Below are 18,564 nucleotides of genomic sequence, written 5' to 3' on the forward strand. Positions count from 1 at the left end.
GCTTAATAATAAATATTTTGAGGATGAGATATGCAAGAAAATAAAAAGTGATTACTGCAATGGTTGGTGTGTAATTAGTTATTTTTGAGGAGATACAAAAAGATTTATTGTTATAAATGTCTGCTTTTTTCATGAGATTATAAGTACTAGAGTTTGAACCATAAGAACCTATGTAAATCTGGATGCAGTAGAATGGATCTGTAATCTCTTTACAGTGATGTGAGTCGGGAAAACAGGAATATTCTTTGAAGATCCCATGCCAAATAGCATCAAAAAGGTGAAAAATGATCAGGGAGACTTCAGGTTGTCCTCTGATATCCACATACTTGCTGTGGCACATGTACATTCACACATACTTAGACTGACACCCACATATGCACACTGAACTCATACAACATGTACCCATACATCTTCCCAAAAGAGCTCAAGGTCATCATTGTGTCCATAGGTAGTTTGGAGCCAGTCCAAGTTAGAGAGTTTGTCTCCCAAAATGTAAAGAAATAAAATAACACAGTTATGTTAGCTCATGTTGGTTATCTTTTTATTTGTACAGTAGTTATACACTCAAATGCAACCCAAATAATGTATAGTTTTAAAGCATGGATGTAGATGGGTATGCATAGAATAACTAGTTACTTAGGGAAGAATAGCTAAGAATTTTTCAGAAGCCTACAGGGCAAGGGAGAAAAACAGTAAAAATAAAAAAGACAGAGAGAACCATTAACAGATTCCATTTTTTTTTTCAGAAAAGTATCATACTGTCATTATTTCTATTTTAATTAAAACTTCCCCACATTCTTTTATTAAGGCTAAACAACAACATGTCTGAGAAAAATGGTATATGCTGGGTTACTACAACATACCTGTAATTCAAACACTCTGGAAATAGAGCAGGAAGATAAAGACTATCCTCAGTTATATGTCAAGTTCAAGACAAGCCTGAGCAATTTAAGACCATGGTTTTAACCAACAAAGAGGAGCAATATTCAAAACTTCAGGGCTACCAAGACAGCTCTGTAGATAAATATACCTGCTGCCAAGTTGGATGATTTGAGTTCAGTCTTCCACTTAGTTGAGGGACAGAAAAGATCTGCAATTTGTCCTCTGACCTCCATATGTGCACCTTCAAACAGACAAATTAATTAATTTTAAAAGAACAGTGCATAAAACATAAATACAGCATTTATCTAGATCTACATAGCATTTCCCTGATAGCTAAGGAAGTTGAACATGTCCTTAAGTATCTTTTGGCCATTTGAAATTCTTCTGTTGAGAATTCTCTGTTCAGTTCAGTACCCTATTTTTAATTGGGTTATTTAGAATTTTAATGTATACTTTCCTGAGTTCTTTATATATTTTGAAGATCAGACCTTTGTCTGATGTAGGGTTGGTGAAGATCTTCTCCCATTCAGTAGGTTGCATTTTTGTCTTAATGACTGTGTCCTTTGCTTTACAGAAACTTTTCAGTTTCAGGAGGTCTCATTTATTCATTGTTGTTCTTATTGTCTGTGCTACTGGGGTTATACATATATTTCTCTAATGGTCACCGTTAATCTTTTTTTTGAAAAAAAGGAGGGGGATATGATATAGAGATGAATACTTTATATTGGTATGGACTTTGGTTCATTGATACAAAATTAAGGTAATTTAAAAAAAAGAGATTGACTGTGACCATTAGAGATATATACCCTACCCCTTTCAAATGAAAGCAGATATTTATAAAAAAAATCATTTCAGGAATTTGGGCATAGTTTTATCCAAGCCACTTCCTGCTGTTTGTTGGATTAAATATTTTTAGGGTTCCTGGAGACCTTTCAGAGGGTCTTGTCTCATCAAACCACATTAGCCTGGAAAAAATCCACAGGCTCTCATCTTCTGTAGAAACAAAAGCAGACTTTCTTTTTCAAAGTAACATATACTTAGACTCAAATTTTGAGGTTCAGGTATATAATATATATGTTGGCTTAGTTTAGCAGCCCCCAGAGGACAAATGTTTCTCTGCAGTCAATAAGTTCAAAGAAAACACAATAATATATATATAATCCAGACTCTGTGTATATCCCATCTTTATGTGGCTTATTTTTTACTCTATTTCTTTTTAATATTTATTATTTTTATTCCTTTAATCTATAACTGTCAGTATTCTTTCTCTTTCTCCTAAGCCCATGTGCATTTATCCAATACTGTGACCCATTTAGAGTTCTTTTTTGTCTGAATCTATACTTATTGAGTATCTGTAATCCTTTTCTGACAAGAAGCACTTTTTAAAATGCTAAGTGGGCATGTCTAGGAATAACAGTGTGGCTTTACCTGTTCACTCCACCCAGTCCAACAGAGAAATATGTTCACTGCCAGCTCTGCTGGCCATGATCACTGCCCTAGCTCCAGGAATATAGTGTCTATGTTGTCATTAAACATGCTGCTCACAAATCCCATTTAAGTGTCCCATAACAGGACCTCCTGAAAGAGCCTGAGCCATTCAGGCCACAAGCATGAACCAGGAAGCTGTCAGTTAAAGGATCTGAGCAATTTTTGTTGCTAATGCTGAGTCAGGAAGCCTTTGCTTAAAGGAGCTGCACCTCTGCTTGCCAACAGCAAACAAAACCTACCTAAAAAAAAATGTGGCTACCAAGAAGCTGTTCTTGGCTCCTGTTGTTGTGGGTCTAGAAACCTTCTCTTTTTTCTTAAACTTTTCTAGGTCCTATGGAGCCATGCCTTATGTTGGGTACCATTAGGTAAATAGAAACTGTGAACATAGTTGAGCATATACTTTTGTTGTATGATAGGACCTCTTTTGGGTATATTCCCAAGAGTGGTATTGCTGGGTCCAGGGGTAGGTTGATCCCGAATTTCCTGAGAAACCTCCACACTGCTTTCCAAAGTGGTTGCACAAGTTTGCATTCCCACCAGCAATGGATGAGTGTACCCCTTTCTCCACAACCTCTCCAGCAAAGGCTATCATTGGTGTTTTTTATTTTCGCCATTCTGACAGGTGTAAGATGGTATCTTGGTTTTGTTTCCCAGCTGCCCAGACCCAAATAATCCCATAGAAACTATATTAATTGCAACACTGTTTAGCCAATGTCTTAGGCATATTCCTACCTAGCGCTTATATATTAGATTAACCCATTTCTATTAATTTGTGTATTGCCACGAGGCTGTGTCTTACTGAAGAGATTCTGGCATCTTTCTCCTTCAGCAGCTATATGGTGTCTCTTTGATTCTACCTACTGTCTCTCTCTATATATATCGAGATGTGTTCAGATTTCCTAACTGGCTTTATTCTGCCCTGTCATAGGCCAAAGCAGCTTCTTTATTAACCAATGGTAATAAAACATATTCACAGCATATAGATGGGAATCATACATCAATCTGAATTCCATCTTTTACAAATTTTGGACATGATCTTAACAAGACATATATCCTCGTTTTGTTTCTGTTGTGATAAAACACTGATGAAAACCAACTTGTGGAGGAAAAAAGATTATTTTACCTTGCAGGTTATAATCATTCTTGAAAGAAGCCAAGGCAGCAGCTCAAGGCAAGAGTTTGAAGCAGCAACCAATGAAGAAATGCTTACTTTCTTGATACTTCAAGTGCCTTTCTTATAGAGCCAAAGACACCTGCCCAAGGATCGCATTGCCTATAGAGAGCTGGACCTTCCTCCATCAACTAGCATTTCAGATAATATCCCAAAGACATACCCACAGGCCAATCTGATCCAGGCAATTCTTCAGACGAGGGTCTATCTCCCTAGTGACTCTAGGTTTGTGTCAAATTGGTTGGTAAAGCTAACTATGGCACATCTCTAGAAATGATGTTTATATTCAAAACATAATTAGCATTATCATCTCTCAAAAAATTCCTAGTAGTATTTAAATAACCTGTGGACTAAAAATTATTGCTAACACACAGTTGGAAATATTGTTGGTCCAAACTCACACTTCTACCACCATGAGAAAAGTCTAAAGCACGGCATGATTGCTAGACCCACTCTGACTCCTCTCCTTTAGTGCATTTCAACTTGCATCTCCTCAGTAAATATGTCTACAAACAATGAAGTACAATTCCTAATTACCCCTAGTCAGTCATTAAGATCATTGGACTAAGTGTTAGAGAGATGAAATGGTAGTTATATGCACGGGTCTTCCAGAAGACCGAGGTTTAATTCTCAGCACTCATATGCCAGTTCACAATGATCTGTAACTCCAACTCTAGGGAATCTAATTATTGTTTCCCAACCTCCACAGACTCTATGAATATGTGCTCTACACAGACATACATGCAGGCCAAGTGCTCATATACATAAAGTAAATAAGCAAAATTAGAAATTACTGGAATAATTCATCTTACTTTTGGATAATTTGTTCATAAAAAGAAAGCCTTTCGTTGAAAATTCAACTCCCATGCATATTACAGCTTTCAACAAAAAGCAGAGGACTTCAGCATTCACCAGCATTTCTTTTTCAAGTCTGATGTGGGACTGATTTCTTATTAATAAAGAAACTGCCTAGGCCCCTTGATAGGCCAACCCTTAGGTGGGTGGAGTAAACAGAACAGAATGCTGGGAGACAGACGCTGAGTCAGGGAGTAGCCATGGTTCTCCCATTCCAGACAGACGCAGGTTAAGATCTTTCCTGGTAAGCGCACCTCGTGGTGCTACATAGATTATTAGAAATGGGTTAAGAGGCTGAAACTAATGGGCCAGACAATGTTTAAAAGAATACAGTTTCTGTGTAATTATTTCGGGCATAAGCTAGCTGTGTGGGCGGCCGGGTGTCAGGGACGCAGCCCCGCTGCCCCTATCACAACACAAGTCCAGAATTTCAACATTGATTATTTTTACCTCTGAGTGGCTAACTTTTCCTAGTAACTGGATAACTACTTTATGCATATATCCTCATGTACTCGAACATTTGATCTGTTATTCCTGACTTTGCAGAATCTGCTGCCCTCCCCTAGGCTGTCATTTTGCTTTCTCCTTAAGGTACTCAACCATAGCCTAAACTGTCTATCTGTTGCCCATTCTCCTTTTCAGTAAGAAAGCACTGAAAGGTTTAATACCAATTCTCCACTATTGTTGTGGTTTTCTATATACATTTGCTGTTTATATTTCCCCCCTGTGATCCAGAAAACTGGTTGTTGCTACTATTTGTGAATTTCTTACCCACCATCCCATGTCTCCAACTTGCTCCAGGGTAGAAGACTGCTTGTTTGTTTCCCGGCTGATCAGACCCAAAGAATCACACAGAAATTATATTAATTACAACACTGTTTGGCCTATTGGCTCCAGCTTATTATTAAATAACTCATACATCCTCAATTAACCCATTTCTATCAATCTGTATATCGTCACAAGGTTGTACCCTACCCATAAGTTTCTGTATGGTTCCTGTTTCCTTGGGCAGCTATGTGGTATCTCCCTGACTCTGCCTGCTCTCCAGTGTTTTTCTCACATTAGATGTGTTATTCGGGGTTCTCTAGAGAAACAGAACCAATAATGAATGACTATTGTAGTGGTTTGAAATAAAATGACCACCATAGGTTCCTATGGAGTGTTACTATTCAGAGGTTTGGTATTGTTAAAGGAAGCATGTTACTGGGAGTTGGTTTGAGGTTTTACATAGTAAAGCTAGGCCCAGTGTCACATAGCAGTGTGTCTTCCTGCTGTCTATGGATCCAGATTTAGAGCTCTTATCTACTTTTCCAATACCATGTTTGCCTGCATGTGGCCATGTTTCCCACCATAAAGATAATACTAAACCTCTGAAAAATGTAAGCCAGTCCCAATTAAACGAATTCCTTTAGAGGACTTTCCATGATCATGGTGTCTCTTCACAGCAATAAAACCTTAACTAAAACATATATTAAAAGAGTATTTAGCCGGGCGATGGTGGCGCACGCCTTTAATCCCAGCACTCGGGAGGCAGAGGCAGGCGGATCTCTGTGAGTTCGAGACCAGCCTGGTCTACAGAGCTAGTGCCAGGACAGGCTCCAAAGTCACAGAGAAACCCTGTNTATATATATATATATATATATATACACATACATATATATATTCAATGTCATAGAAGAAAATTTGTATCATACCAGATAACCCCAATAAGTCATAAACCCAGTTTTGTCAAGTTCACAAGTTTCAATCTGGTTGTGAAGACCTGGAAGAACCCTGGATAGGTCCCTGGATAGGTACTGATCATCAGTCCATCAGAAGTCCGAAGAAGGTGGTTGTAACATCAGTGAAGAAATTAGCAGAGTCTTCTGTCTGCTTTTGAAGCCTTAAAAATAATTGAATGAATTATCATCATTTGGAATCCTTAAAAATAATGGAAGGAATCATCATCTTATCATAACCAGCAGCAGCAACAGAACAGATGAACTCAACAAGAGCAAAGGACAAGGAACAACAAAAAGAACACACTGGGATTTCATCCTACTATGTCCTTTTTACCTGGGAAGCTACCAAAAGGTGCTGATCGCTTTTAGGCTATGTCTTCCCATATTGATAATGACAATAAAGAAAGTTTCCCACAGACACACCCACAGGCCAACTTGATATAAACACTCTGTTATATCAAATTGTATCCACTCTGTTATATCAAATTGTAACCAGTGTAACCAGCCTGGAAACAAATATTACTGTACTTATTTTGGCATAAGATGATTTTGTTTGCTCTTTCTTCAATCTAGCAGTTACTTGCATTGATCAAACCCACGATAAACTTGCCTAGGGTCTTATATCACTAGAATTAACTTTGATGTTGACATTTGTTCCATACTTCCTTCACATAAACATTTACTTCCTAGAATTAGATGATACAAACAGCTTGTCTACAAATACGCATGTAATTTTAGAAGTGGCCATATCCTCCTTCTTCAAATAAAGGGTTAGTTATATGGATTAAATCCTTGGCTAATTTGTCCCAAATCCAACTTCACTGCAATTAATTTTGGTGCATTCCCTGCTTCCCGCTCAAATAAGCATTTATCATATAGAATAGACAGCTAGCAGAGTAAACAACTTGGCTAGATGTAATTTCGGCAATGACTTTTTTAATCCTGTAGTCTTTGAGATAAGCATTTAATTATGTTAGCTAGACCTCACAGCTCTCTCTTTTAGGATCAAATGTCACTAAATTAAGTTCAGTGTTTGTCTAAAGCCAGAACCTTTTTCTGGGCTAAATATTCAGATTCTTACTTTTAGTTACTTTGTGTCTCCTTTTTGTCTGTTCTTTTCAGAGAGAAAAGAAAAGACTTTGTTGATCCTATAGTACCAAAAGTGAAATCTTGCCTAAAAGAATCCCATCACTTCCATGGACTTTACTTTTTAAGCTCTAAATGTAGATAGATTTTGTGATTTTGTTTTTGGTTTAGGAAACATTTACTGAGGATATTATGTAAGAAATGTTTGATAGACTCTGGAGATGTGATGAGGAAATCTACAAGTTCCTATTTATGGGCTAGTGTCCAGAGGAGGAAACAGATATACAGACTATAGTAACTTCCTAGGAAGATCTGTGCTCTAGCAGATATATGCACATAGTTACCAGAGAGGAGAAAATGGCTGCTGATAATGTGGGTGCTTCAAAATGTAGCTTAAGATTAAACTAGAGGTCTTTAAAGTGACATAGGAGTTTAATAGATGTTGCATTTGAAATACTCCATTACAGGAAGGAGAAATAGCATTGACAGAGACAGAAAGGCATCAAAGTTTCTGGTAGGTTTGGGCAACATCAATTTAATCAGATGAGAACTGAATGTCTACTGATGGTAGCAATTAACATTTATTGAGCATGTCATATGAGCAAGGAGCTGTACTGTGATTGGTTTAAAAACATTAAATCCCCCTTTTTAAAATAGAATATGTGTTTCTATATCTCAATTCAAACCAGCTACATGTCAGATGCTTAAAAGACACTCTTGGAACTGACAAGATTGATCAGGGTATAAATTCACTGGCTACCAAGTCTAACAATGTGTGTTAGATGCCTGGAGCCCATGTGGTGTAAGAAGAGAATGTATTTCTGAAAGTTGTCCGCCAGCCACCACATGCCCGGTGTGGTACAAGTTCAAAAACATACATGCACTCACACACACACATGTACACACATATGCACACAATATGCACACACACACAGTTTTTACAACTAGTTCTGTTGTAGTAGACAACTTAGCCTCTTGTCTGAGGCTGCTCATTGGTTCCCAGACACCCAGACTCAAAATAATAACACAGAAACTATATTATTTGCAATCCTGTTTGGTCCATAGCTTAAGTGTATTTCTAGCTAGCTATTATATCTTAAACTTACCAATCTCCATTAATCTGTGCATCACCATGAGGTTGTGGCCTACTGGTAAAGTTTCAGCAGACTCTAGCAAAGGCATCTGTCTCCTGTGACAGCTACATGGCTCCTCACTGACTCCACCCTCTTTCTTCCAGCATTTAGTTTAGTTTTCCCACCTAGCTCTACTCTGACTTATCACAAACCATATGAGCTTCTTTATTCATTAATCAATAAAAGCAACACATATGCAGAAGGATTTTTCACACCAATATTTTTAGGGACAAGAAGTTCTTATCACTGTTACCTTTGTTTGTTTGGTTGGTTGGTTTCTGTCTCTTTTCTGTTTCAGCACTGTTATTGTTAAAATGCACATTTAGGATGACCTTCTGTGGACCCTGAAAACTGCAAAAACGGATGTATTTTGTAGTTTTAGTTCAGGCCATTGAGTATTCTCTAAATGGATTTCATATTCTTAGTCATATCTATTGTGCAAGAAAATATGTATATTTACAACATAAGATAGGCTTAATATCAATAGATATGCATGATGACTTATGAAATTAAAACTCAGGGGTTAGATTAGTCAAGGAAATTGCATAGAGATAAAAATAAAAATGGGAAGATGAGATCAAGGGGACTCAGGAAAATAGCCACATTGAAGGAGATAGAAAAGAAAAATAAAGCTGGGCGGTGGTGGCACACGCCTTTAATCCCAGCACTCTCAAGGCAGAGGCAGGTGGATCTCTGTGAGTTCGAGGCCAGCCTGGTCTAGAAGAGCTAGTTCCAGGACAGGAACCAAAAGCTATGGAGAAACCCTGTCTCAAAAAGAAAAAAAAAGAAAAAAAAATTATCAAAATATTGGGAGGCCATCCAAAGAATGTCATAGTTAGGGAGCCAAAAAAAAATGTGGAGGGAAAAAAAGGGAAGGAAGAAAATTTTGCCACACTGTTAAAGACAGTAGAACCTATATTAAACTTTTCATTTTTGGGTAAAAGCTCCCTCTTGTGTTCGGAATGAGAATTTGCTTGACAACTAGCAAGGACTTTAAGAACAGTTTTGCTGACCTGTTTTCCTGATGTTCTTCCCATATGTACCTATTGGTACATGATTATCAATTCTGTAACAAATCAGAAAAATCACAATACAAAATATGTTTGTTTCCTCTTAGACCCATATATGGTTTCTGTAGGAAGAAAATTACCAAGTGAGGCAGGTCATTCCATTGAATATTATAGACCTTTCCCAGAGGTACAAAGAGAATTCCTTGACGTTCAGTAATGGGTGGAAATGACTGATGTGTTTAATTATCAACAAAGGTGATTCAGATTTACTCTCAAGTTTGGGAACTATTTCTGTATGGCCATAGCTATCTATCATGTCTTCACTGAAAGGAAAAGAAACCTCCTTTTGACGATTCTGTGGACTCCCATTGCAGACACAGAAAGAATTAACAATAGGAGGTGACATAAGAGGAAATCCTAAGGAGATTATTCTGCTTGTAGAGGCTGTAGAGAATTTGCAAAAGAACCACATCATAGAAAGTTAGAGATTTAGGAGCTCGCATGTCATCTCTGGCAGTAAATTTGGCTGTGTATGATCTTGCACAGGACCTTCAGCGTTTTTAATGAGATAAATATATTTCAGGGTCTAAAAGTCACACCATGAGATAAGTGAGGCTATGAGGCATTTGACATCCTTTTATCCTTCATCTTCCCTACTGTTGATACTATGATCCCCACCCAAGGCCCCGAAGCCTTGCTTCCTAAATGTATTTCAGCACACAGGCATTTTTTTTCCCACTCTAACAACATACGTGCAGTAAAATACCTTTATAAGTAAAAAAGATCAGTCGTCTCACAGTTTGGGAGGTTCCATATTGAAGAGGGTTCAAGCTCTGGTGTTGGAGGTAGATTACAACATTTCTGCAGGTATATGCACAAGAACAAGTTACCGCATACAATACTAAAAACATAAAGAGTGGGCGAGGCCAGAACTGACTCTTTTATAGCCATCTCTTTAAGAAAGATGTCAAGGAATCATGGAACTACCACACATTTCCAGTGACATAACCCTTACACACACACACACACACACACACACACACACATACACACACAGTTCCAGCTGTTAAAGAGTATTCAGTATCTCAATAACCCTACTCCATGGACCAAGCTTTTAATCACATGACCCTTGTAAAAGACTCCAACAGCAACCAAGTCACAGTAAGTAAACTGGGCAAAACAGAAATAACTCGGGCCAACCTTCACTCCTTGACAAAGTATAACTGGCAAATCAAGAATGGTTAATAGGAGTTCAATAATTATATTTAAAAAAACAAAAAATAAGAGTATTTGTGATTATGTTAGAGACATTTTATTGTTTATTTTTCATTAGATTTGGATTCTTTACCAAATACACATTGAAAGGCTATGCATATGTGTTAAGTGATAATACACTTTCTTCAACCATTGGCATTCATTTTCCTCATAGCTGTAGATATTTGAGAAGAGCGACTTCTGGTGAGATATTACTGATGTGGCATGATGATCGAGTACTATATACATCTCAGAAGAATTCTTATCACCACAGCAAGCTCAAATACACATTTCTTAAGTAAAGGAGCCTCTATTTTATTAGGGGTCAGATATTTTACTGATACTGGAATGAGAATCACGGATGATGTAATTCCAAAGCCTGTCTTCTTTCATTGCCATATATTTTCCTTGACGCCACATCAGGGGAATACAAAAGCTGTGGCTCAAGGAAAGATCACTTATTTAATGCTTTTGTGAGAAGAGAAATAAGGACAGCAACAGCATTGGGGCATGTACCCTGAGGATATTGGGTTCAGGAGTTTTCTTATTCCCTTTATTCCCTCTCTGTTCCTCTACTTTCCCATCTGCCTTCCTGTCTTCTTTTGTCTTTGCTTATTATTTCTCTGGATTTTCTACATTTTTACTATCTTCTGATTTTTCCAACGACTATAAAAGAACAATGTCCCCTACCTTCATCTCATAGACACAAAGTTCCATAGAGTGCCAGTACCATCAACTTGATCCTGATGCAGCCTGGTTTGGTGGGTGTGGTGGCTTAAAGCCCAGCAAATGGCTAACAATATTACCACAAAATGCAGCAGTCTTGTAGAGAGAGGCCATGGAGGGAGGCTTTTAGAACATGTGTTTGTTTTTAACTCTAACAATGGTGTACTGGAGAATAAAGGTATGTAGGAAGCCATGAACCCTGTCTTCTGCTTATCAAAGAATTAAAGGTCTCAATTAGATCAGAATGTCACCACTTGTCACTGCGAAGGAAATCACTTCATGGAGATTAGAACATAGCTGAGAACTAATCATTGTAAACACAACGTACCCCCAAATAATTGCATGTAGGGGACAGTACACTTTCCATCCTCGTCCTACCAGTCGATATGACCCTTTAGTTTCTAAGCCTTTTCCCTCTCCTTCTCCTTCCTCTCCTCACTCACCACAGAGTCTCTTCAGAGATTTATTACAATGAAATTGAGGAAAAACAGAGAGCTTTGCTCTTCCCTATAAAATCCCATGCATGGACTGCAATTCGGTACTCACCAGGGAGTTCTCTAACTTCCCTTCTCCCTTGGGAGGGAGGGGTTGCAAGCAGCTAGTCAAGCTTGCCTGCTGAATGAAGGCCAAATGTGGGAAAAATGACTGAGTGCTACTCCGGTGCTGTCAGATGGAGTTTGCCTCCAGCGCCAAACCCACTAAAACTGGGTCTGGAAGCTATCAAAGAAGAAATTTGATGCATGTATGTTTTTACCCACAGTCATCCATCATCAGGGATTTCTGTATTTGAGGTATGTTGCAGACTCAGGCAAGCTGCTGTATATCAACTGTGATCAGTTTTTAACAGGCTGTAATAATCTAAAGGGAAACAGCCCCTTGGAATCCACATGCCAGTATTTTTTTTTTCATTTTTGTAATTTTCCCTTTGGTACCAAATTCATTAAAACAAAACCCTGAAAGGCAAGACAAATTGAGCAATTGTTATTTAAGAAAGCTCTGACTTACTTGTATATATGTCTTTGACTGCAGGTTAAAATGTGAATATTTAGATACAAACAATGAAGTCAGATGATGCCACTTGAAGTGTATTGGCCACCCACAAAGGCTTCAACCTGGACATGGTGCCTGGTCACTTATATATGTTAAACTGAAAGAAAAGAAAGTTAGAAAGATAGAAAAAAAGAAAGAAAGAAAGAAAAGAAAAGAAAAGAGAGTGGATGGGAGGATAGAAGCAAAGAAAGAAAGATCACTCTTGCTAGATATAATGGTCTGAATACGTATCCAGCCACACCACAGTTTTTACAATGAGCCCTTAATCCACAGAAGGAAGGTATTTGGTAAATATTCCACAGCACCCAAACTCTAAACCACTTCTGGTTTACAACACATTAAGAAGTATTTCAGAAAAGATACAGTCAATATTTATCCTCTATAATGTAAGACACGCAGTAGTTTCAGAAACTTTCAAGATAATAGACAGAAGCTGCTATTTTGAGATTTCTCATTAAATTCCAGTTCTGGCCTGGCATAGTGATATACGCCTTTAATCCGAGCACTCTGGAAGCAGAGGCAGGGGGGGGGGGATCTCTGATTTCAAGGTCAGCTTGTTCTATAGAGTAAGTTCCAGGACAGCCAGGACTACACAGAGAGAAACCCTGGAAATTATTTCAATAGCTTCCTTCTCTACACTAGAACTAGTGAAGACTCCTTGGTATGACATATACATGTCTTCTGAATGTACTTCCTATTTTCTCTCGAGCTTCATCCATCTACCCTTCTATTACTGGTGTGCTTTCTACTTCAACAATATGGAAATACCTATAACTTATCCAACATCCTGTACTTTTGCAGACTTGAGAATTTCTTTGTGTGATTTTCACTATTGGAATTTCCACATTGTTGCAACACTTGGTTTGCAAAACTCTTCTGCGGGGGTCCTTTTATAGATAGCCTTTCATGATCTCCAACCTTAAAACAGCATCCATTCTCTGTATTCCTCCCTTTCTCTCCCATAGAACATACCATATCATACTGTAGTTTCTGGTTGGTCTTTGATTTGCTTTTACAGTGCTGAGGATTAAACAAATATAAGAACTTGTATGTGGTAGTCAAATGTGTTTTTGTAAATATTTTATTATTATTTATGTATATATAGGTCTATATATGAGGACGGAATAAGAATGTCAGTTTGCCTAGAGCTGGAGTTATAGGTAGTGGTGAGCTGCCTGATATTGGTGCTGAGAATCAAACTTGGGCCCTTTGCAAAAATAATATGTCCTCTTAACCACTGAACTTCCTCTCCAGTACTAGTGAAGTGGGTTTTACCACAGCTACATCCACAGCCCAGACTCATCTCTGATTTGGGTCTTATTTCTGCATTGTATTGTGATGTTTTGAAGAGAGAGTAAAGACTACAACCCCCAAACACATGAGACTAAATATTGTATTTATTTCTAGGAAGGGGAGAGAATACTTATTTTCTACCTCTCTAGGTCAGTTATTACTGTCACTCTGGTTGTATTGAACCTTATCATTCACCTCAATCTATTCCCAAACACATTCTGGATATTTGGAATTTTTGATGATTCTCTAGAGGGCAAAGTATAAATTCTTTAGCTTGGCAATCACAGAATTGCCAGAACAAATTTTGATGCAGTGTCCTTGCTGATACCTACACAGGCACTACTTGTGATTCAACTATGCACAATGACAATACACTGACCTTCACTTACTCTCTGCTGTTCTGGATAGACCCTTTGGAGCTTACATTAAGTGTTTTAACCTCTGTACTTCCTTTCTTAACTTCCCACAGTCCAAATTATGTATGCCCATCTTTGTGTTCCTGGTACAATCGTCTGTTATAATATATTTTATACTCAACTCTAACCATCTCATTCTCATAACCTTCATTTTCTCTTTTGGAAAATGAAGCATGAGTGTTTAGTCTATAGAGGACTTGTAAGATGTGAGGGATAAAACAGAGGAAAGCTGTGTAGCAGTCTTGTCCATAGTTTGCACTGAATAAACAGTTGGTATGAACTGTGTTAGGGATTTTGCATGTATGAACTCTTTTCATTGTCCTTACCTACTAGGTACAAATATTGTCTCTGTATTCCTGGTAAAGGTACATTGAGTTGGAGACAAAAATGACTTGTTCAGGGTCACAAAAGTGGTTAGTGGGACATCTAGTCGAATCTTGGTGACTTAATACTAGAACCATACTGTCAACACTATTCGTTCATGTATAATTCTTTTCACATGTAAATAATGGGAACTGCTATAAGAGATGGACTGCTTCTACCTACATCTACAATAACTATCTCTCTTTGGGCTGTTCCTCGGTGCTTTCTAGATGCTCTGTTCATCCTCACTGCCTCCATGCCATTAATCCATCCTAGAACCCTAATGGAAAGTCTGAATGCACGTCAGACAGGAAAGTAACTGGATCCATGCTGAAAAGCAATTTTACTCACTGTTTCATTTGATGGTTTTTTTTTTATAGTTTTATGATGATTACAGTTAGAACTTCAACTGCATCACACAGACCACTATTTGGCTTTTTATGTTCATATCACACTGTGAGACCCATATAAACAACATAAATTGTACAAATGTCAAGGTCCATTCTAATAATATTAAATGTCTGTATTGTTTTGCAATTTTAGAAAGTAATATAGCATATATAAAGTCAATGACAAAGAATTCCAATATTGTAGTAGTCCCTCAATATTCACAAGGTGATGATCCTCCATGGGTACCAAAAGGTATAGATACTCAAATATCTAATATAAAATATCATTGAGTTTACATATAACCTGAATTACTAATATAAAATGGCATATTGTTTATATACTGCATATGCACATTCACTGTAGACCTTAAACCATCTCTAAGTTATTTATAATACCTAATGCCATACAAATACTATATAAATGATTGTTAGACTATTATTTTTGGATAATGACAAGAAAAAGGGATATAATCATCCGTATAGATGCATTCTGACCAGTGTTTCTCAACCTTCCTAATGGTGTGACCCTTTAGCCCAATTTCTCATGTTGTGATAACCTCAACCATAAAATTATTTCTATTGTTACTTCATAAATATAATTTTTCTACTGTTACAAATTGTAGTGTAAATACCTGTGTTTTCCAATGGTCTTAAGCAACATCTGTGATTTAAGCTTCCCTACATAGAATACAAAGAGATGCAAGGTAGTCAAGGTACAAACAATGAATGCTAAAGAGATGCTGCATGTGTATGAAATGGCATGAGGCTATAGCAAGATGTGTTTTCAAAGGCATTCCTTATCTGGGCAGTGGTGGCGCACGCCTTTAATCCCAGCACTCAGGAGGCAGAGGCAGGCTGATCTCTGGGAGTTCGAGGCCAGCCTGGTCTACAAGAGCTAGTTCCGGGATGAGCACCAAAGCTACAGAGAAACCCTGTCTCGAAAAACCAAAAAAAAAAAAAAAAAAAAAGGCTTTCCTTCCCGTGGGTTTGGTGCAGTGCTTGCCACACATTTTGCTTTTTGGAGTTTTCTAGAATTAAAAAAGAAATCTAATCCAAAGTGGTTGAATCTGTAGATTTGAACTTCATTTAATATTGAAAACCACACTTACCTTCCCTCCATGTATCCATTACCATTTGTGTTTATATTTTCTATGTCTATGAAGCAAATTGGTGGGCCTCATTAAGATTAAGAAATATTTCCTGAGGTGTGTTTATAAGGCAAGAATGCTTTTTATAAACTTATTTGAGGCAACTTGATGAATTTGGTTCCCCAAACCAAATGTACTGTCAGTGACAGTAACTTTAAGGATGCATAGAGAGTCTTGGGTAAAACATAAATTACAAGTTTTAATTCTTTGCCTTAAATTGCTAGGTGGGTTATAGAAAATTAAGTTCCTTCTTCCTTTCCAGACATTTAGTAATTTGGGAAAAGATGAACCCCCTTAGCTAGTGAGAAAGTCCAATTAGAGAGATAAGAGAGTCAAGCTGGGGAAGGAAGGAGTGGGGGTAGGGGGATGGGACAGGAGCCAGAAAGGAGGAAATCACACCCACCCTGGAGTCAAGGCAAGGTTTGTAGTTTCCACTAAGAAACCTGAAAGCTCAAAACAGGAAGAAAGGGGTGAGGTGCAATCCAAAAAGTAATCAGCTCACTGACATTTTATTTATTTTTACCTGGGGAAAAGGGTTGTGAGGAAGGGGGTTTAGGCTCCCAGGTTGACACAGCAGCTGCAGCTGCAATAAAGGAACCGGGTGTCTGGAGAAGTGGAAGAGGGGCCCGGGATAGGGAGTGGGGGCTTAACCTGTTTCTCGTTCTAAACAGAAACTCACACATTCTGAATAAAGGAACGAGAGACTGTGTGAAGTTCAAAATGGGAGATATTTTCAAGCCCAACCAAAAAGGAAGTTACTCTCCATGGACACAAAATCTATCTCAGTAATTACCTAGAAACCTAAGGGAGACCTCCCTGCCCCCAGTACCTTTTAACTACCCTATGAAAAAATGCAGTGGGAATGGAAAAAGAAGAAATGAGAAAAAGACAGAAAGCATACAAAATTAAGATAAAAGAAAACTTGTTTGAAATTTTTAAAATTGATTTTTATTGAGCTCTACATTTTTCTCTGCTCTCCTCACGGCCTCTCTCCTCCCCGCTACAACCCTCCCCCAAAGTCCCCATGCTCCAAATTTACTCAGGAGATCTTTTCTTTTCCTACTTCCCAAGCAGATTAGATCTATGCATGTCTCTCAGTGTCCTCATTGTTGTCTAAAATCTCTGGTATTGTAGTTTGTAGGCTGGTTTTCTTTGCTTTATGTTTCAAAACCACCTATGAGTGAGTACATGTGATAACTGTCTTTCTGTGTCTGGGTTACCTCACTCAAAATAATGTTTTCTAGTTCCACCAATTTTCCTGCTAAATTCAAGATGTCATTTTTTTTTTCTGTTGTGTCTTGTAACATTGAACTTCATTCCTTTCGCAGGAAGGACAGGAAAGAAAAGAGGAAAAATGGAGTGTGAGAGACAGTTGAGAAAGTATTCAATGGTGTCCCATAGTATGCTCAGGCAGCTAGGAGCTCAGACTCTTGTCACTAAAGGAGCTAAAAGTACACTGTTATGGGTTCTAGGACAAGAGTGTTCTAGGACACTGAGTGGTCTCAAGAAAATGTTTTCCACTTCTGCCAGCCTCTGCTCTACAGAATGGGTAGTGAGTGCTATTTAAAATGAAATAATAGGTGTGTAAGGTAGAAGGTACAACAGTACAGGTTCCTGACAAAGCTTTATTGTGCATTACCTGCTACACATTTAATTCCCCTAACACTTGGGGTAATTAAGAATCATTATTGCTTTCTTCAACAAACAGGAAAACTGGATTGTAAAGAGTTTAGTCCATTAAGGTTAAAAAAAAATAGCTACTAGCTGGAAGACAAAAGCCAGCTCTGATTAAGCTTTTAATCAGAGCTTTTAACACTCGAACTCAAGAAGGTAAGGTCATCTAAGTAGTTATTACATTGTGGACTTCATAGTGTTTATATTTTATTTGTAGGATGTATGTAGTGAGGAGCTACAGGCTGCTTCATGCCACCCGGCTAGCTTTACCAGAAATAATTACACGGAAACTGTATTTTTTAAACACTGCCTGGCCCATTAGTTCCAGCCTCTTATTAGCTAACTCTCACATCTTGCTTAACCCATTTCTATTAATGTGTGTAGCACCACGAGGTGGTGGCTTACAGGGAAGATTCTTAACCTGTGTCCATCTGGGAAAGGAGACCTATGGTGTCTGCTTCACTTCCCTTCTTCCCAGCATTCTGTTCTGTCTACTCTGCCTAGCTAAGCTGCTGTCCTATCAAAGGCCAAGGCAGTTTCTTTATTAACCAATGAAAGTAACACGTAGACAGATGACCTTCCTTCAGCAAATGTATATCGATTGAGTAGTAATACCTTAGAGATTGGGGTAAAAATGTTCCTTGATTGATGGAAGGGTTATATTCTGATGAACCTAGTATAAGTTGAAAATATCAGGTTCAAAATATACTTGATATACTCAATCTACCAAGCACCTCTGCACAGAGGCACAGCACACCACTAAGTATTGCCTCTTTAGTCTTGAAATCTTGTGGCTGACTTGGAACTTTGAATGACTGTTGCTGCTGTGTATCTTGAAAGACATCTATACCCTTTTGGCAAGCTGAGGGAATGATTAATATTTAAAATTGGAAATCTGATTTCTA

This window comes from Alexandromys fortis, unplaced genomic scaffold, assembly GCF_014885135.2.
Source record: "Alexandromys fortis isolate MF-2015 unplaced genomic scaffold, M_Fortis_MF-2015_v1.1 scaffold_365, whole genome shotgun sequence".
NCBI classification, from domain to species: Eukaryota; Metazoa; Chordata; class Mammalia; order Rodentia; family Cricetidae; genus Alexandromys; species Alexandromys fortis.